A 21,438-nucleotide genomic window follows, 5' to 3' on the forward strand; every position below is an offset into this window, starting at 1 on the left:
GTCACGCTTAACCAGACCATTGGTCTACCAAGGTCACTACTGGAAGTGGCTTTCCAGGAACTTAGGTAGAGATCTTGCATATCACCTACTGCTTGATCCTTTTAATTGAAGGTGCCCAGGATTGGACCTGGGACCTTCTACATGCCAAGCATGTGTTCTACCAAAGAGCCATGCCCCCAACCCCATGGATGTACAAGGTTTGGCTTCCTTTATTCTATTCACCATTAAGGATTGGTTAGATTTCATAAAGGGACCCCTAATGTTCTTTCCATAATTTGGACATTGAGGGTATCATTATTGACTGATAGGAAGCAGCCTTAGAGCCATGTTTTGTGATTCCCTATATAACGGAGACCTCAGAGAAAAAGCACTTGTCCTATTTTCCCCCCAGCTTGGTTTATTATTTACTTACAGTATATCCATAAATAACCCATGCATGTTTAAAACGTTTTATGGTTGATGAACTACTTTCTCCCCACCTCCAATAACCTGTCATTGGTTTTTACTGCTTCTGCCTAGGATTACTTCTAAATCCGATCAAAAGACAAGATCTCTTTGCCTCACTTAGTCTTAACACCTTCGTGTCCTACACCCAAGTCAGTGAAGAAACAAGGCTCTATTCTATATGTTTGGAGAACAGAGTGTGCTTTTCATCCACTGTCTGGCTTTCTGCAGTGGCTTTTGTTTCTTTGCTTCTCTGTATATAGAAAACAGAAAGTCTACAGATATAAATCATTGCTAAGCAGGCGGGCAAGCCAAGATGCTGTCACAATGTATTATCAGTTGATTTTCTGCTGCATGGCTGATAACAACATGGCAATGTTGCACAGCTGAAAATTGCAAAGGAAATGAGAGCAAGGTAAAGTATTCCATCTGAAATACTGTCACCTCTTGTTACAAGCTGCCGATTGTTGGTCAAAAACTATGTCAACAGCTGCAGCAGCAGAAGTATAAAAGTAGTAGGAAGCCTACTGATCAGTTGAGAAACATTTTCGTTTTGTGATCTTTCTAAATATGAAACTAATGCAACGTTAGGAGTAGATGAATATAGAACTAGAGCTTTGGAGAAAGAATCCAGAACCGAGCAGATGTAGGTATCTGCCACCCTGTTCAGGGGTGTACTAGCGTACTCCTCTGGTGACCATGGAGTGGTGGATGTTATGCCCCCATGGGTCCATGTTTACTTGTAAGCATCTACTTACTGTGTGTAATGTTAAAAATTGATATTTGTTAAATTACAGTATAATCTGCCATTGGGGGATATAGATTCCATTCACCTTGTCTCATGGTAGGATTAGCCATGCTTTTCATATTATGGATTCTTGTTTTTGGCAGTATCCATACACAAGTATTTTTATTTCCTTCTGACTGCTATGTATATGGAGGGGGCATCCACCTCAATGTTATCCGGCATGTATTTGTTATGGGTGGGCTGATTTACCTCCTATGATGTCTCAGAGCAAATGTGAGCTGTACCTTGCTGCTGCTCATGTTCCAAAACCAAAATATTAAATTAATAGAAAAATACAGGCTTTGCTAGTAATTTCAATCCAACAAAGGGATGAAGGAAATTAATTAATAATCCCAATATGCAGTTGAAATTGATATTATATAATATTTCTATATTGTGTCCATTAGTTGTTTTTGGGGTTTTTTTTTTGGGGGGGGGGGCTAAATATTTTATTTGTTTGAATGGCCTTGGTCATCTATTGTTAGATTCTTAAATGATGGCTTAGAGACTTTAAACCTTCTTAGCACCCTGACAGAGGCCTTTTATGCACTGTCTGTTTCTGCTGGATCTGCTGCTTTCTAACTGCACAGTATTTGCAGTCGAATTCTCAAAACACTATGCACAGGGGCTTTTCCCCCCAAAATGAAATGCCAAGAGTACCTTGTGATTAATTATGCATCCTCAGTGAATATGTGGAGCTTCTGAGTTCCTCCTCCCTGACAACGCTGCTTTGTAATTGGCTGTAGTGTATTTTTTTTTTGAAACACGTCCCCAGCCCTGCAGCGGGTTTCTTACATTTTAAATGAACTGGGGTGGCCACTTTACAGCCAAAGCAGAGAAGGGTCCGGACAAACACATCTCCCACCAACCAATTTGTTTCTGGCTATCTCAATGCAGGGGTCATAAGAATATAAAAACGCTCATACAGTCACTTCCATTTCATCATTCCATTGGTAATCTTGCACTCACAAAAAAAAGGCTTTCATGCCTATAAGAGGGCATGTATAAGGGGAGGGTGGGAAATCAGCCCGGCTCAATTCAATCCCCAAGGTCTGAAAACACTCCCTGTGAAACTGATCAAGAGGAGGTGTAGGAAGGGAGGGTGGGAAATCAGAGAATGGGCATGGGGAGACAAACCTGATGCAAAACTATGCACAGGGCTGGCTTTCAAATTGGGATCGATACAGACTTTACATTTGTGGGAAAACAGCACCCTGAAAATGTAGGGGAAACACAGAGGGAGAGCAAAGTGACTACTGAAGGTCCCCAAAATCATGCATAATTCCAACAAAGCTCTGAAGTAATCCGGCAGTTATCGCAATGTGAACTACCCATGCATAAAAGGCCAGAGATAACAGGATGTAATTTAAGAGACCTGGAAAAGATCGGACCTTTGGTTACACTCAAGGGCATGTTAAGGACCTGGGTGAAGTATAAATTAGTGAGGCTTCTTGTTTCCCCTTCTTTAGCTGTCTGTATCTGGAAACAGCGCCTCTGCTTGGAGCATCTCATGATAGAATTAGTCATACTTTTAAAAGATCATAGATTCTTGTTAGATGCCCTGTGCTATAGCCTGCATTGATTTACACTGTGCAATCTGCCTTGAGTCTCAGTGAGCAAGGAGAATTATAAACCACATAAATAAAATAAATATGCAGGTGAGAAATTCAATTTTATTTTCTTCTTACTGCTGAATATATCTCAGAGATCTTTGGTGATTTGAAATATGCCCCACTGTTTTTGCAGCTGGTGATGACGACTCTCTGGTTATTTAATTAGAATAATTTTAAACCATGAAATGGGGGGGGGATGGCACTGTGTTTTAAATGGAATTGCTCATAACCCAAGTGCATGCAAAGGTTATGGAAATAACAACAGACTGTGGGTCTTGGTGAGTTGCTCACAAACCTTCAAATCATCTTACAGCAATAAGCTGAAATAATGTCTATCACTTATCTTCCAACGCCTTTGAATTATCCTGGCATTTGTATTTATACCTTCCTTGGTCATAGACTAACTGGCTATTTTAAACTAGGTCTGGTTGGAATTAGAACTGTTCATAGGTGAACATTTTCGCTGTGACAAAGGGACATTTGGAGAGCCCCAACAGCTCTCTTAAAGATCTTCTAAAGATTTATTTTTTTCACAGCTGTTTGTTTGCTGCTTCTTCCAGCAGTTATTCAGTAGCACGTTTCAAACAAATTCCCACAGGACTGTTTCTGCTTCTTAGTGTAATCCCAGCCGTTCAGGGGTCATGTTGGAAATGTGCAGAATCAAACAGGCAATCACACTTGCATTCTGAAAGAATCTTTGAAGGAAAATGAAGCCAATTCAGAGTGAGAACATTTGCTTCTGTATCAAATTGCTTCATGTCAGTTGAGAGAGCAACCAGGCTATCCTTGATAGAACAACTTGTCTCCTGTCCAATTTTCTTCTGCTAAGCTTTAATAAACTAAGTGCCAGAGTCTGCAGGAAGAGGAAATTCCTTCAGCCTGATAGTAGAGACCAGCAGGAACTAGATCCATGAATATTCCTTGGTCTGAATGAGTGAGTCATGGCAGCCCTTAAAGGAGCAGCAGGCTGAACCAGACCTTATCATAAGGACATAAGGAAAGCCATACTGTATCAAACCAAGGCCCATCAATAGGTCCCTCTTCACCATCAGCAGGAGGTTTTTGGAGCAGAGCCTGAGGAGGGCGGGGTTTGGGGAGGGGAGGGACTTCAATGCCATAGAGTCCAATTGCGAAAGCAGCCATTTTCTCCAGGTGAACTGATCTCTATTGGCTGGAGATCAGTTGTAATAGCAGGAGATCTCCAGCTAGTACCTGGAGGATGGCAACCCTACCCATCAAGTCCAGCAGTCTGTTCACACAGTGGCCAATCAGTCCTTTTTGTATGAACAGCTGCAGGTAACTTGGAAGTACTGTGTCCCACTGTCCATCTAGTTGTGGCTGCTTGTATAGAGGTACTTGCTCCTCAGTATAGAATGGAAAGAAAACGTCTACCTTGAGGAGAGAGGAAAATGGAGTGTGATTGTCCTGCTTTGAAAAAAGCAGGGAAACTTTTTCTTGGAGGGAAGGGGCTGGAGTGGGGGAAGGGGGGAACAAGCAGGGAAGTAAAGATAGATGGCGTTTGTGTCGCTTGGGAAGAGGATGATGGGAGAAAGGCAACAGTGGAGGAGGAGGCACCCAGTGAAGGGAACAATGGCAGGATGCTTTGCTCTCTTGGCAGATGCATCCTTCGCTGCTACCACCATCATCCTTAACAAGCCTTAAGATCACAGCCTGAAATATACTTTTTCTCTCTCCCCTTCCATTTGTTTCTAAAACCCATCCTGATGAAGATTTCTGGAGAACTCAAAAGCTTGCATGCTACATTGTGTTGTTTTAGTTGGTCTTAATCAAAGGTATTGTGTGGTTTTGTTTTGGGATTTTGCTGTGGCTCAATGCTGCTACTAACTTTTTTGTGCTTGGAAAATTGTAACACTAGCAAAAAATAATGAGTTTTGTTAAAAAACAAATCTTATCAGGACTTGTGACTATGTATCCCATGAAGAGCTACATTTGTTTTCCTTGTCAGGTTTTCGAAAACTTTGTGCTTTGCAAGGTTGTATCCTCAAGTCTAGTCTCAAAAACGGCTTTAACAGAGCAGCGCACCAATAGAAGTTGCTCTTGAAAGGAATGCAGGAATCTACAAAAAAAAAAAAAATACACTGGGGAAGCAGCACCTGTAGCTTTAAGAAACAAATGCCCTCTGTGGTAATTGCTAGGCACCCACACCAGTATTGCCAGTGTTCAAGTATTGATTTATGAAAGTAAAAAACCGGGCCAGGGGACAGAGCCCTTTCTAGGGCTGTTTTGGCCGTTGAGGAAGGATTTATTAGGACCTGTGCCCAGCAGCAACCAGCAGGTGACTAGCTACCACTGAATTTGCATGATTCATCTAGCCTGGCTGCTTGCTCCTGTTCAATAGCGGCCACCTCGCAAATGATTAGTTTCAGACTAGGATCAAATGCCCAGTCTGCCCTGAAAGCTCACAGGGTGACTTTGGGCCAGGCACATACTCTCAGACTAATCTACCTGACAGGGTTGTTGTGAGGGAAAATGGAGGAGAATGATGTAAGCTGCTGTGGGTCCCCATTGGGCAGAATGGTGGGATATAAAGGACGTAACTATTAAATATAGCCGAAGATGGCTGGTAGAAAAAAGGTAGGTTGGTTGGTGGGAAGAAGAGCAGAAGAGGGGAAAGGTGAGGGTATAGGAGTTGTTACAAGAAGGGAAAGAAGAGATAGGGGGCTGGAGACAACTTCTTAAAACTTCTTAAAAAAGAAAGAAAAGAAAGCTAGGAATTCAGAGAACCTGAGATATATCTTAGTACAAAGGTCTATCAATATAATGCTGTTAAATTGCCAACTAAAAAAGAAAAGAAAAACCTTCTGCAATAGGGAGAGGAAATGACTGCTGTGTGACCAGGAAAATCCGAACTTTTTCACCCACGTGGCAACCACGCAGGCTTTGTTGTGATCTTTTTCAAAACTTCAGAGCAAGTGAGTTTGAGAAAGATCTGAGAGAAGGTGGAGAAACCCTGGGAGGCTCACAATTACACCACAATGCTGTGAGGAAGCAGGAAATCCCCTCCCCACCTCCCAACAGCATTTAACTCGGTAAAAGAAGGTAAAGGTAGTCCACTGTGCAAGCACCAGGTCATTACTGAACCATGGGGTGACGTCACATCCCGACGTTTACTAGGCAGACTATGTTTATGGGGTGGTTTGCCATTGCCTTCCCCAGTTGTCTACACTTTACCCCCAGCAAGCTGGGTACTCATTTCCTTGGAAGGATGGAAGGCTGAGAAAACCTTGTGCCAGCTACCTGAATCGGACTTCCGTCGGGATCGAATTCAGGTCATGGGCAGAGCTTTGACTGCAGCACTGCAGGTTACCACTCTGCGTCACGGGGCTTTTGAACTCAAGGCCATGTGTAAACATTACACCCCAATATGTGCAAGATGTTCTTAATGTTTATTTCAGTTAAAAGCAGATGGCAGGTAGGGGTAGAAGAGTTTGATTGGAGCTGCTAGACATAGGGTAGCCAGGTACCATCTGGCAACTGGAAGGGGGCAGGGGAGGACTTACCAGCAGTGAGGGAGGCCCTGCCCAGCATCTTAACACCCGCATTGTCACTTCTGGCATGTGTCATCATATCACTGGCAACACAGGGATGCTCTGGTATTTGAGCAAAATCTCTATGGTAAAAACCGGCTTCACCCATAGGGTTTTTGCCCAAATCCCAGAGCGTCCCTGAGTTGCCATTGGCAGTCCTTGCTGGACCTTTTCTTTTCATGTCTGCTTTTTGCTTAAGACCCCCTTGCAAGCTAGGGTTTCCAGGTCCCTCTTCATCATCGGTGGGAGGTTTTTGGGGTGGAGCTTGAGGAGGGCAGGGTTTGGGGAAGGGAAGGACTTCAATGCCATCGAGTCCAGTTGCCAAAGCGGCCATTTTCTCCAGGTGAACTGATCTCTATTAGCTGGAGATCAGTTGTAATAGCAGGAGATCTCCAGCTAGTACTTGGAGGTTGGTACCCTATTGCAAGCTGCTTTCTGCTGCAGGAGGAAAATTAAGCAGGGCAGTTTTGAATGGAAAAACAGCCTACGGGGAAAAGTTTTTTCCCTTCTGCACTTGATTGCAGGCTACCAAGGCTGTTTTTCATTACCTTTGTGTGTAATGTCTGTTTATTTGGCCCACAGGAAATATTACAAGATCTTATTTCTGTGACTGTGAGATGGGAAGTGCATAGACACAGACAACATTCATAGCCTGGGGGTTGGTGTATGCAACAGGGCTTGACTGCATTTTACACTCAAAATGTGGACAGTGACAAGCCTCCAACTGTCCAAGACCATTTCCACATTGGTTTTGTGCCCCGGGTGCAATACGTTTGGAAATAAGGCTTTTTCCTGCTTCCCCGTAGCATCATGGTATGTTCACGTATGTACCTTTTGGCGTTTTTCTGATCTTTCTCAAACCAGCACTGCTGCAAAGTTTTGGGAAAGGTCCCAGCAAAGCATGCATGGCTGCTTTGTGGGTGGAAAAGTCGAGAGTTTTCCCCTGCCCATGTAGCAGCCATTTTCCCTTGAAGCAGCCATTTCGTCAACCCTACCACCAGGTGGATTTTCTGGGTTGTTGTTTTTTTAATCTGCATTGAATATCAATATACTATTATAACAATATGTGTAACAGTGTTCTCAGAATTTCCAGCTTCACATTTTTAAAAAATCAAATCTTGAGCCCCTCCTGTTGCAGAAATATAAGAGGAAAGGTATATATTTGCATCGGGTGGGGGTGGGGGGTTACTGGTTAAAAAAATGTCGGCAATAAAAGGGAGCCGAAAAAGCAGATCCTGATTTTTTTCGGCATTATTCAGGGCTGCTTTGACCCCTCCGCCATTCCTTCCCCCCTTACTTACCTGCTGGCTTAGTCAGATTGCCGCCTGCCATCTCTGAACCCCAGGCATTTCGGAGGCTGCAGGAGGCGATCTGAGTCAGACCCCCACCACCTGCAGCTTCCAAAGTCTATGGAGACTTTGGAGGCTGTAGGTGGCAGGGATTTGAATGCTGGGCCCTCTCCAAAGTCCACGTGGGCCTCTTCAGGGACAGATGGTGCAGAACTGGACGCTGGCCTCTGTGGTGCCCAGTGTTCAGCTCTGCACTGCATATTTTTCGGGTTTCAGGTTTACTAAACCCAAAAGTGTTCAATTATTTCAAAAAGCCAAATCGCTTATATTTGGCTGTTCTTTGAAAAATTCCAGGTTTATTAAACCAGAACCCGAAAAATACTGGAAACAAGGTGCACAGTCCTAGTTTGGAGCTGCAGTGAGAACAACTTCCTTTCTCCCTGATCCTGCCCACACCAAGTCCTGGAGTGAACCAAGGCAGTCTAAAATACTGGCCCAGATTAAAGGAACAGAGTTGTCTTTAACACCACAAGCAGCAATGAAGAAATGACACAAGCCTGTCCCCATGTGGAAACTGTTCAACGTTTTGAAGGCTGCTTCTTGATACATGGTGAAAATTGAGAGTGGGAAGGAGACACTACTTCCCTTCTGTTCTCTCCTGCTGTACAAGATAATCTTTGAGGCTTTTCTTTCTCCAAACTGCTAGGCATATGCAGCCTTTATACTACATTACTTAGTAAATTATTAAGCAGACAATCTCATAAGCCACTATGTCAATAACTTACTACTTCAGCAAATAGCTGTACTTTTTTTTTTTTTTTTTTGTACAGTGGTCTCTGTAGTGATGTCATTTTGGGAACTATTTTTTGATGGTGTGGAAAATAAGGATGCCATGCCTCCCGGAGTAATAGAGCCAGTGTGGTGCAGTGGTTAGAGTGTTAAACTAGGAAGATCTGGGAGACCCATGTTCAGATCCCCACTCTTGCCATGAAAGCTGGGCAAGGGACATACTCTCAGCCTAACCTATGTAACAGGCTGGTTGTGAAGATAAAATGGAGGAGAAAAATGTAAGCTGCTCTAGGTAGGATATAAGTAAATTAGAAAATAGAATGGCAAAGTGATGTCACTCAGCAATGGGGAGAGAGGATCCTTTTTTAGCACAAGAAAGTTTAGAGAACCTCTCTACACACAAGCTTAGTTTTTACCATAGAGATTTGGGAAATTCCTAGAGTATCACATGATGCCCCTGCCCCTACCCATTTTGCTTCCATTGCTCCACTGAGCAGGAATGGGAACAGGGACCCCAGCACTAATTCACACACTTGAACCACACCACCTCCTCTTCGTGATCAACCGGATGCTTTATGATATAATCTTTTTATATATTGACTACAGTACATCTTTGTCCTGTTCTTCCTCCCGGAGTTCAGGGCAGCATTCATGGATCTCCCTGTTCGTCCATTTTATCCTGATAACAACCTTGTGAGCTGGTTAGGGTGAGAAAGAGCGAGTGTTACTGGACCAGAATGGGGCTTTGACCCTGGGTCTCCTTGCTTCTAGTCCAAATCATTGTGTCACTATCTCTAATCACTGTCTCACACTTGACTCTCCGTTAGGCAATGTATGGATATTAGGAAAATTATGATCTATGGCCCATCAATTAAATTTTATCTTAACCACGAAGGGCAGGAGTGTTCTTCCACAATGCACGGTACACTACCTGTTCAAGCACATGCTAAGAACTTTGAATAAGGTGTGGTGTCTGTTTGAACCTTTTGAAATATTTTGTGCTAGATTATAACATGCCTGTCTTTTCTGAATGTGCCTTATACCATTTTCATGTTTGTTCAATTTGTTCCCATTTCTGCCTTTGAGTCTTGTGCTTTTGAAGTTCAAGGCGTTACACAACAAATGTGTCAGAGCTTCAGCGTCTGAGTGGCAGCTCAACTATTTCTAACCCTCTCAAGGAATCTCTTACCTTTTCCTCTTTGAAAATATCTAGGTTTCTAGGACCAAAAACCAGTGACAATTATATAGGTTAATTTGATGCAGGTTGGTGGTTACATTAAGGAAAAGTTGGTAAAAATTACAACACCTGCAAGGAAAAGTAGCAGGATGTGCCTAATGTAGGATTGCCAGGTCCCCCACTTGCCACCGGTGGGGGCGATCTGTGCATGCATGGTGTGTGCAGTGCGATGACATCACTTCCGGCTTTACCCTGGAAGCGCCGGCATTGCGCGGGACGCTCTAGCACATTCCTCTAAAAACTCTAATGAAACCATAGAGTTTTTTTTGGGGGGGGGGTGCTAGAGCATCCCAATCGCAATGCTGGCTCTTCAGGATTATACCTGGAAGTAATGTCATTGCACTGCACGCACCATGCATGCATGGATCACCCCCTTTAGCTGGTTTGCTTCCACCCGCTGGCCAGCTGAGGGGTGGCAGGCAGCCCCATCAATTGGTGGGCAATTGCCCACCATAACCAGGCATTTGGCAACCCTAGTCGAATGGCATATTCTCAATATTGTCTAAAATATATTATTGAATTACAAAGAATTACAAAAAAGTACCTCCGCAAGCCTTTCAATGAGTTTTTATCTGCAGAGCAGTAAAGGGTGGTATATATCAATTAGTTCTATTGTAACAAAACTGTAATAATATTATAACACAGCTACTGCATCATAATTTGCTGGACATTCCTACATCTCTGCCAAATGTATATCTAGTGTGGGTATCATTTGTATGACTGAAAATATTATCTACCTCTTTCTATCTTATACTTATCCAACCTCTAAGGACACAAGTTATGGTGATATTTTTCACCCGATACATTCCTGAACAGAAAGAGAAAGAGAGAGAACATCAAGGCATTACCACATAGGTCATTGAATACTGTCAGATAGTTACACTCTCTGTCTCGACCATGTTGGGCTAGAATTTGACCTACGTACTTGTGTTTACTTCAAAAGTAAATGATCCCGGCCTGTGACCCAAATTGTTGTCTATCTTAAAAAATATTTCCATATGACTGATACCGATACCTAATCTAATTGATCTTTAAAAAAACTTATCTCCTTCGCTCTAAGACAGGATAAATGTTTCTTATATTTATTGAGAGGATGGCAGTGAGGGAAACTATTGTGTTTATGCTCCAGTGCTCTGTGTGGCTTGCTTGCTTATGCAATATATTTCGAACTTTCCAGCTCATACTGTAGAAGAGAGGAAACATTTGCCATTGACTTTGAAGTTAGGAATGCTTTTAATAGAGACATAAATAGCATTGTTTTATTCACTTAAAAAAATATCCCATTTTGACGGACCCTTAAAGTTATTTACAACGTGAGTCAAAATAATAAGCATGATCTAAAACATTAAAAAATGATGATGTGCAATGGCATTCCAGTCAACAGAACAAAAAGCCTGCAGACAATAGCTTCAAGCCTTGCCTGAATATCTGTTATGATTTATGATAGTGGCAAGTTCAAACAGTCAAACGTTCATCACAGACAAGACCCTGCTACCAGGAAAACCCATTTCACTTCTCAAGTGAAGTGACAGCTATGATTAGGGTTGCCAGCTCTGGGTTGGGAATTACCAGGAGATTTTGGGGGTGGAGCCTGAGAAGGGGAGGATTTGGAGAGGGGAGGGACTTCAATGTCATAGAGTCCAATGGCCAAAGTGGCCATTTTCTCCATGGGAACTGATCTCTATCACTTGGAGATCAGTTGAAGATTAGTCCTTACTTGTCATCAAGCTCCAATGGGGAAAAAGAGAATCACCACCTATTATGAACTAGCCTTAGAGCTTCCCCACAGTCTTTATTGTCTGTTCTGTCCTCAGAGGTGCATCACTTCATTTTTAAGGTGTCAGCATTTAAAGACTAGTTGTGTGGGTGTAAAGTGCCGTCAAGTCGCAGCCGACTTATGGCGACCCCTTTTTGGGGTTTTCATGGCAAGAGACTAACAGAGGTGGTTTGCCAGTGCCTTCCTCTGCACAGCAACCCTGCTATTCCTTGGTGGTCTCCCATCCAAATACTAACCAGGGCTGACCCTGCTTAGCTTCTGAGATCTGACGAGATCAGGCTAGCCTGGGCCATCCAGGTCAGGGCAAAGACTAGTTTTACAGGGGCATATTTAACTAAATGAGGTTTCTTCATTTTATTCCCTTTAAAGAAACACAGGGAATATAGAAACATAACTTTACAAAAATTAAGTGGTCTGGTGTGTGTGTCCAAACTGTTTGGCAGTCTTATTCAGAATAGAGTGCTTGGAAATTCTATGATGATGTCCATTAGATTAAACCTGTTATTAGTTCAGTTAATACAATGGCTTTCAGCCAGTGTTTAAATGCGAGAATTGCTTTTCTTCATTCTGCCTGCCAGAACAACATGCCTAGTTTGAAAGGGGGGGGGAGACACACCATTAGAATGTAAATCTCACATCAGTTTCAGAGAGGACTCATAATCTGGGCCATATACATTATGTAAGGTCTCCATGGTAACAGTCGCTCTGACGGGAAAACTAGCTCTCTGCAGTTTCCACAGAAACTGCTCCCTGCTGAGACAGGTGCCTTGGAGGAAAGGGAAGTGAAAAGCAATAAAAGGAATCACAAGATCTCTGCAGCACACATTGGTTGCTGCAAATGTGACTGTATATTGTCTCCCTTCATATCTGTTCCTTTTAAATTGCAAGACAATTGGGTTGCCTGTATCCTAAAACTCTTGGGCTCTTGGATCTATGGAGGTGGTTTTGTTACTTGCGGTTTGGAAATGCCACTCATCCAGAGAAAGCTGAGGCTGCCCCCTTCCACTACAAAGGCGCAGCATTTTAAGAATCGCTTTGCATGGGAGCATTGGACTGGTAAATAAGAACACTTCTACTACTTCCTTTAGCCAAACATCCAGCAAAGGGGGAATATTGAAATGGAGGGTATATGTAAATGGAGGGACTTTAAATAAATCAGGACTTTAAAAAAAATGGGTCCATAAATCCTTTAGATTTATTTATTATGAAATACAAAGCCAACGTACCGGTAGGTTTCAGTTGGTTAGCCCTATTGGTCTGCCGTAGTAGAACAAAATTTGACGCCAGACCAACAAAATGTTCCATGCTATAAGCGTCTATGAGTCAAAGCTCACCTCCTCAGATAGGCATGCCTGTGTCTGTGTGTGATTTTGGCCCTGCATCCAGCGAGTAAAACAATGCTTGCAAGATTATATTAGCATAACCCTTTCCTTGAAACAAAACAGCACTGGTTTATTTTCCAGTTCAAGGGGGGATATTCTGTGACGTCCATTGAAGGCTTAGTGCTGGCAGAACTGCAGATTAACATGCTGGCTGTTTCATCTTCTCCTGTCACCCCATTTCCTCTTTATGGTGGGGGGGAGCCTGACGTGGTTATTAAATCTGGCAGCTGGGCATGCACATGGGAAACAAGCGGAGCTGGGAGCATATATAGAAAATCCTGAGTCGCTTTCAGCGCACAGCCTCCTTTTCGCTGCTTCCAGGCTTGAAAGGCGGTTCAAAAGGCTCTTTCTCTCCTTTGTAATCACTAATTGCTGGATCAGTGCGCAAATATCACGAACAATTGCAGATGTAAGTATTCGTGGCTTGTTTGCTACTTTCAGTTTACCAATTAAGGCTGTGTGTGTGTGTGCGTTTTTACTGTAGTGTTTCTTGCTGAAAGAGGAATGAGATGAAAGCCAAAGACCCACTGGAGGAGGACTGTTAATTTGCAATATTGAACTGACTTTCAGTGTGAGCAATTAAAAGAAACAGGTTTTGGTCACCTGATGGAACATGTAGCTGTGTTTGAAGTGATTAAAGGTTGCTGGTTCATGAGAAGAAATAAGCCTCCAGCCATTTAGAGAGGGGTTGTTTTTAAATGGTTACAACTAGAGAAAAACTACTTATTGCTTAAGATAATTTTTTTCTGTTGGTCTGGCTTAAAATATAGTGCCAGAATTGTGACTGGGAAATTCTGCAGCATCTGGTTGGAAAAACCTGAAGCAAGCAGTCATTTTAAGAGATGCTGTAAACCCTGATCAGAAGGGGTGGGGAAAACCATGACCATAGAATGGTGAGCAATCTGTTTTTCATCAAGCCTTTCCCTGTGTGTTTAAACCTCTGCCTGGGAAGAGAGCAAATGAGGGATAATTGTCCTCGGGAAACAGTGGAGTTGCAAGTTTCTCTGGGTACTGCTTAGCTACAAAGATTATTCCCCACCCCAATTCCAGTTATCAAGTGTGTAGTTTGGTATTTGCAGTCTTCTGTATAAGGCTACAATAGTGGGGTGAGATTTCAATGGGCAGCTTGCAAAATCTAATTACATATGAAATAAAACTTGCTTTTGGGAGGCAATTGGTGCAACTGGTCCTGTCCATTCCCATATCTGATAATTGCATGAGAAGTGTCTGCCATTTTCAGTTTTGTTTGAGTTGTCATGTCCAATTTGTTTGTTTTACAGGATGTGTTATTTACTGTGGTCTCAGACACTGCATCTGATCTAGGAGCTGTGTAGTAATTTTATCACTGCAGTTCTTTCCCATGCATTTTAAAAGAAGGGGAGCTTGAAGTGAAGAGGCCTTCACTTCAGATGGTTTTCTAAACCACTGTTGGGATTATCAGACATGTGCCAAGGGCGTGTGCTGCGGTACCTTCTCCCTCGATTCATGTGCAGATTGTTTTCTCCTTTTCCAGACTGCAGTAATCATCTTCTACTGTGATGTGTGAAGTGGGCATGGATGGTTATTGCTAACTTTCAGATCATGTTTTCATTGCTGTTTTTTCATACATCAAATAGCAAATAATGGCTATCCCTGTCTGAGAATGGAGGTGGGAATTGTGTGTAAGAAAACAGCACATATCTGCAGCAAGTCAGAACTGAGCCTGTGTTCTGCTACCGAAAGCAAAACGATGAATATATTCTTGGTTTTGCTGTAAAGAAAAGCTGCAGATTCTGCATTAATGTGTGTTTGGGCAGGGATTCTGGGCTGCCTCTTCTCCCATGATGCAGCCACACCCTATTTCACCTTCTATGAAAATGGTTCTATTTGGTGACACTTGATGAGGATTTGGTTTCCCCACAATGATTTGGCAACAGTCTTAACTGGTGAGACAAGGACATCCCAAAATTGATAAAATGATGATGCCCTTGGGCACTAAGTGTAGTAGAGGAGGAAGTTTAGAAGTCTAATCCAGAATTAAGCAAGATTAAATACTCAAATATTGTGTGTGTGTGTGTGTGTGGGGGGGTAATTCAGGAGGGATGTTCTGTAATTGTATTAAATATACTTTTGATTGTTCCTGCATCAAATTTTTGAAAGATGGCTTAAAATTGAGACATTTCAGAACTCCATACAGGATCGTCCTTTCTTGGATCCTGAATTACAGATTTCAAATTGATGGATGCATTAACAGATGCTTTGCCTTCAGTCATGCGTTACATTGTATTTACTATTTATATTATATTATATCTGTAATCTGTTAGCCAGTAGAAAAGAGCAAGGGTCCAGTAGCACCTTAAAGACTAACAAAATTTCTGGCACAGTATAAACTCATGAAAGGTCATACCTTGCCAGAAATTTTGTTAGTCTTTAAGGTGCTACTGGACTCTTGCTACTGCTATTGACAAACTAACACAGATACCCATCGTGATCTATTAGCCAGTAATTAATTTAAAAAAAATAGGGTGTTGCTTTTCAGGCAACCTCTTCTCAACCTGGCAACTTGGCCTATAATTTTAAATGAACATGGATTGGGTGTGGTTACTCAACAGTATGCATATGCAGATACAATCTGTTACTGTTGTAGAAAAGAGCAAGAGTCCAACAGCACCTTAAAGAATAAGAACATTTCTGGCAGGGTATGAGCTTTCACGGGTCTGTGACTCATGAAAGCTCATACCCTCCCAGAAATTTTGTTAGTCTTTAAGGTGTTGTTGGACTATTGCTCTTTTGCTACAGACGGCTACCTATTGTGATCTAAGAACATAAGAAAGGCCCTGCTGGATCAGACCAAGGCCCATCAAGTCCAGCAGTCTGTTCACACAGTGGCCAACCAGGTGCCTCTAGGAAGCCACAAACAAGACGAGTGCAGCACCACCATCCTGCCTGTGTTCCACCGCACCCAAAATAATAGGCATGCTCCTCTGATACTAGAGAGAATAGGTATGCAGCATGACTAGTATCCATTCTAACTAACAGCCATGAATACCCCTCTCCTCCATGAATATGTCCACTCCCCTCTTAAAGCCCTCCAAGCTGGCAGCCATCACCACATCCTGGGGCAGGGAGTTCCACAATTTAACTATGCGTTGTGTGAAAAAATACTTCCTTTTATCTGTTTTGAATCTCTCACCCTCCAGCTTCAGCAGATGACCCCGTGTTCTAGTATAATGGGAGAGGGAGAAAAATCTGTTACTAGTTGATTTCTTCCAGGTCTGTCCTTTGGTATTCAAATAAGCTTTAATCACAGAGCTCTGGCTGCAAACTTATTGGGAAATTCTATAGAGGCCCAATGGATCGACTGATGCTGACAAAGCCTAAATAAAGTTTGGTGTGAGACATAAATGTGTAGCAAAACCTGAGCAGTGAGATTCTGAAGCCTAAATATGTGTGCAACATATGCATGAAATGATGATGTTGCATCTCCAGAAGGGTGCTTCACTTTCTGTCACATTCTTTGAGTTTGTTAATACCTTATCACTGATTTCTCCTTTAGGTGACAAAGGGCCCTGGTTTCCTTAGAGAAAAATTTAGAATAATCCCCTTGTGGCAGCCATGCAGGGTTGCCAGCCTCCAGGTGGGACCTTGTCGCGGTTCGGGCCGTTAAGTGCCTACACTCTTAGAATGTACCATTTACTGAGAAATGGAGTTATCTATTCAGCGAGACACCACTAGACCGGAATCAACGGTTCCTAGAAACTTGTTATTGCTTCTAGGACATCTCTTGAACACGCCAATAAATTTATAATAATGGACAAGAGTAGAAGTATATATAAAAAACACATTTATTTACATTATACAATATATGCTTTTTGGTTGCAAAGCCTTAAAATATCATATAAGGATAGACATCATTAGTCTTAAACATGTTTATGTAGCAAGTAATCATTCACATTCTCTATGCCTCCATAAAGGAGTATTTTAGTCAGAATATACTCATAAAGTATCCTTAGTGCAATGCACCTTCATTCAGAATATAAGGTTACATAAATCCTGTCAAAATATGGTTAATTCTTTGGAGAAAGATTTAGTTAGAAGCATCCTAACTTAAATCATTCAAAACATCATAACATTTCTGTACAGAAGACACACTATACCTTGCTGTGTCATCTGTGTCACCTGGAGTCCTTTAAGAGTCTTCTATTAATATTCCTAACTGATCATCATTAAGATCAGGCATTGTCTATGTACATGCTATGCATGCTCTTTCTAGTTTTAGACAGCAATGCTGAATATATAAATACTATGTGTTAGCTTAAAGCTGTTTACAGTCTCTTTGACTGTGCCAATCTGTGTATGTGCATTGTGCATATCTCACAGAGTACAGAGAATCTCCTTTACCTTCAGGAACTTCTCTGGTCTCTTGCTCTGAGGAGGTTCAGAAGTCCCTCTGTTAAGTAGAGGACGTTCTGACACAATCCCAGAGGTCTAGCTATTAGCCCTATGTTCAGGATGCTTCTTAGCATTGGTAAGCCAAATAGGCTTAGTCTGTAAGAATCCATAAATCTAATGGACTCTCAGTGTTCCAATACATGGAAAGATCACTGCACTTAGATTCCTATTCAAAGAATAGGAATTCTAAGGGTCTCTATCCTCTTCTAGGAATAGAGCAGTCTCACAAGAAGACTGTAAGTAAGATATGTTGAAATATCCAGATCTTGATATTTCAAGATATCTCTGAAAACTTCTGTCCACGCAAGAACAGAGTTTCAATGTTTTACATCTCAAGCCTTTTGAGATGGAGGTACTACGCCAGACAGCTGCAGTCTGCCAGCCATAGAACTCTAAAATGCAAGCTGGACTGTGGCTGGTATTTATACAATTTCTAGACCCATTAAGAGTGAAGAATGTTCCTTTTCCCCTCTTCCTTAGTCCTCAAAAGGGTACCTTTATTCCCCTTTCTTATCCGATACCAGGAGCTTAGTGGATTCTGCTCCTGTCCTCTGATATCTTGTTGTCCAAATATGGACATCCTTCCCTTTCAGTCCTCTGTGCCTAAAGTATAAATACTCATTTCTGAGTTACATGATCACATTACATATTTAATTTCTATACCATCCTCTTCGTTAGGACTATACGCATTAAATGAGACTACTTAGAAATCTGTAGCACAACGTTTAACTATATAACTCATGAAACATAATTTTAGCTGACATTGTCACTTTGCAAAGTGTTTTGTTTACATTAGTTAGCAGGTTTGCATCTGGCAAGATTACAGTAGAACAAGGAAGCATATTACTCTTATCTTTGAGAGAACTATAATGCCTTTAGGCTATATTTTAAGCATACTTCCAACTATTAATGCACTCTTAGTACATTAAGATATCCTAAGACCTTGAAAAGGCCATTTAAGATCCTGACATCTGGCAGCTAAGTCAGAAAGATGACTTTTACGCTGCCCCTTCAAGGGCAAGCCAGAGTAACTTTAGTAGTTAGCTTTGATTAGAGCTAACCTTGAGCTAGCCTGTCAGCATGACACAGACTTTCATTATACATTACACAAACCTCTGTATGTGTATGATGTGTTTAAGCTCTATATGGAATTAATTCTGCACATGTTCACAAGATACCATGATCATGTCAGAGACTGCTACAACCTGGAGATCTCCTAGACTTACAAGTAATCTCCAGACTACAGAGATCAGTTCCCCTGGAGAAAATAGCTGCTTTAGAGGGTGGATTCTATGGCATTATACCCCTCTGAGGTCCCCAAACCCTGCCCTCTCCATGTTCTACCCCAAAATCTCCAGGAATTTCTCAACCCTGAGTTGGCAACCCTATGCTTTCCTAGCCTTTCTAGGCCTTAAGAAATTTTCATTTTGAACTGGGACAGCCTGATTCAGCTTGAACTCTACTTGCATTTTTGAGAAATGATATCTGCATATTTTCTTGCTGTTGAGATGCCCACTCAAGAGACAACCTTGTTCTGGTGAAACTGTTTACACAAAAGCTTGCCTGCACAGCAAATCTAAACATTGATAGGATGTTTTGAGAACACTCATTGACTTTTGCTCACAAAAAGGATGGTCTGGATTGTGACGGGTGGAGAGGCTGAAAATGGTGCCAAAGAGACTGCTTTGCTTTATCCGTGCTTGTTTTTTACCCTGCTATCCTTTTGCTTTTGTCCCATTTTTATTTCTGTTGGAGAGTTAATTCACATCAGAATTCTCCCCTATTTTAGGCAGATAAAGACTGGTTTGTTTAGGTAACTGGCAACTGGAAGCCCTTGGTCCTGAACTTCCATGTCTCCCCAAAATGGGAAGTCTGTGATACCCTGCCTTGGTATCTCTAACCAGCTAGATAGGGATACATTAAATAAGCAGCAATCCTACGGTTGCCATCTCTGAGTTGGGAAATACCCAGTTGTAATCCCAGGATGTTGCCAGCCACCACCTGGAGGTTGGCAACCCTAAGCAATCCTGATATCCTCAGGTTGTACAAGCTGAAGGCTATTCAATTCAACTGAAGGAGTGGAAGCTCCAGCAAACATCAAACTTCTATCTGTAATCTGATAGGGTTGCTAGGTTCCCCCTGGCAACCAGTGGGAGCTTTCTGGAGCTGGGGCGATGCAACCCAGAAGTGGCACGGATGCTCTGGCAATCGCCTCTGAAAACTCTATTGTTTCCCTATCACCAGGAAGTGATAGGGATGCTCTTGCAATCTCCTCCTCAAGAAACCATAGAGTTTTAGGGAAGAGTGCTAGAACGTCTGTGTCTGTTCTAGGTTTACCAGAAGTGGCCCTCTTCCGTCTGTTGCCCAGCATTTGCCCGCCAATACCAGGCAATTGGCAAGCCTAGTAATCAGGTCGGTTCCAGATTGCAATGAATGTGATAGATATTATCCACAATGACTTGCAAGTTGATCACAGCTGGCTACTGTAGGATCACCCAGCTCCTGTTGAGGTTCTGGCAGTTAGGCCTTGAACCACACCGAAAAGCTCAGCAGGTCAGCTCTGTGTGGATTCAGTGTTGGTAGAGAAGAGTAATTTCTTTGCTTCAAACAATGCCATGAATTAGGCTCTAAAATGGGCTCTAGTCCATATCTAGTCAAACTAATCTGGTGTTTTTCACCACTAGTCATCATCTCTGCTGCTCCAGTAATAATCTCTGCTGTTTTATTGCCCAAGGTTCTTGGTGAAGACAAGAGTCACTAGAAAAAACAGTTATGCTAGGAAAAGTTGAGGACAGCAGGAAAAGAGGAGGGCCCAACAAGAGATGGATTGATTCAATAAAGGAAGCCACAGCTCTCAATTTGCAAGATCTGAGCAAGGCTGTCAAAGAGAGGACATTTTGGAGGACACTGATTCATAGGGTCGCCATGAGTCGGAAGTGACTTGACGGCACTTAACACACACACACACACACACACACACACACAAGGTTCTTAGTCATGAGGTAAGAAGACTGATAGCAAGCTAAAAGTCTAAATATACTTTTGATAGTTTTATAGCTCTGTTCCATCAATAAAGCAGTCAATATTGCTCAAACTGCCAAATGCCTACCCCTTAATCCTTTTTTTTAAAAAAAATTGAATTCTACTCGGCTGTTGCCACCTCAGTTCCAGAGAGCTCCTGGTCTATCCATTCCTATTTACCCATACTACTTAGTCTTGTCAATTATGAAGTCCCAAGAGAGAATTCTTCTTTCATCCCACCTCAAACTGCTACAGAAACACAGTTAATCATTACAGATTTATTTGGTCTTCCTCCTTCCATCTTGATCACTTGATGAACCTTTGTAAGGGCATAGGTTGAACCCCTCTTCTAGCTAATGTGGAGTTCTCTCAAGCCTTTGCCTTGGCCTGCTTTAATGCTTTACCATCAGCTCTTTTAGAAGGGAGATATGCACGTATCCCTTACTGTCAACATGTTCACCCCAGCCAAATGGATATAGTCAAAACAGTTGTCCATGTGTTATTGTATTGTATTTGGTCTCTATACTCTAACTCCAATCTTATCAAATTTTCCAGGCAGACCTGATAAATTTTATATTTCCTTCCTCCTCTCAGATTGTTCTAATGAGACAACCTTTAAGGTGGCTGAATTTTGCGCTTTGGCATGTTGAAGGAAGTAGCTAGTTAAGTCTTTTTATTAGTTTTGTCTGAACTATTAAAATCAGCCTATTATGTGCCTTTGAAATGTTATTATATGTAGATGTGCTGATGACTCTTTGTGTCAATCTTGGCTGATCTATGATGGGAACAGTTGCCAAAGTAGCCAGAGTTGCCAAAGTTAAGGTGTCAAATAGCTCCATCCTAGGAATTCAACTTGGCTAAGTATTGCCAAGGAGGTAATGCTGTCATTATTCCTTCAAGCATAAAACTGAACAACTTTTCATCATATTTTCCAATGCAATATTTTCCTACTTCCTTATGAACCTAACTGACCACTGCAGTCATCTTCTGAGGCCTTGCTTTGGGTGCCCTCACCTTCTGAGATCAAGTGAGTGGTAACTTGGGAGAGGCCCTCTAGATGTGGCACCAAAACTCTGGAACTCTCTCCCCAGGGAGACTCATCTGCCCCTTTTGCCATCAC

The 21,438-nt window shown here is 42.1% G+C and overlaps 1 protein-coding gene across 3 annotated transcripts in view; it reads left to right on the top strand.

The window, feature by feature from the left end:
• Positions 1 to 840: 840 nt before the first annotated feature.
• The window catches only part of TRIM2 (tripartite motif containing 2), an 88,656-nt gene continuing 68,058 nt past the window's right edge, over positions 841 to 21,438 (top strand). The window contains exon 1 of one of the 3 annotated variants that reach the window (XM_056855713.1): positions 841 to 859. The gene's annotated coding sequence lies outside the window, so the exon portion shown is untranslated. Of the gene's footprint in view, positions 860 to 12,997; positions 13,276 to 13,740; positions 13,760 to 21,438 lie in introns of those variants that run through there. The other 2 variants (XM_056855711.1, XM_056855712.1) reach the window with 2 other exon arrangements.

The sequence above is a fragment of the Euleptes europaea genome, chromosome 9 (assembly GCF_029931775.1).
Source record: "Euleptes europaea isolate rEulEur1 chromosome 9, rEulEur1.hap1, whole genome shotgun sequence".
Classification (NCBI taxonomy): domain Eukaryota; kingdom Metazoa; phylum Chordata; class Lepidosauria; order Squamata; family Sphaerodactylidae; genus Euleptes; species Euleptes europaea.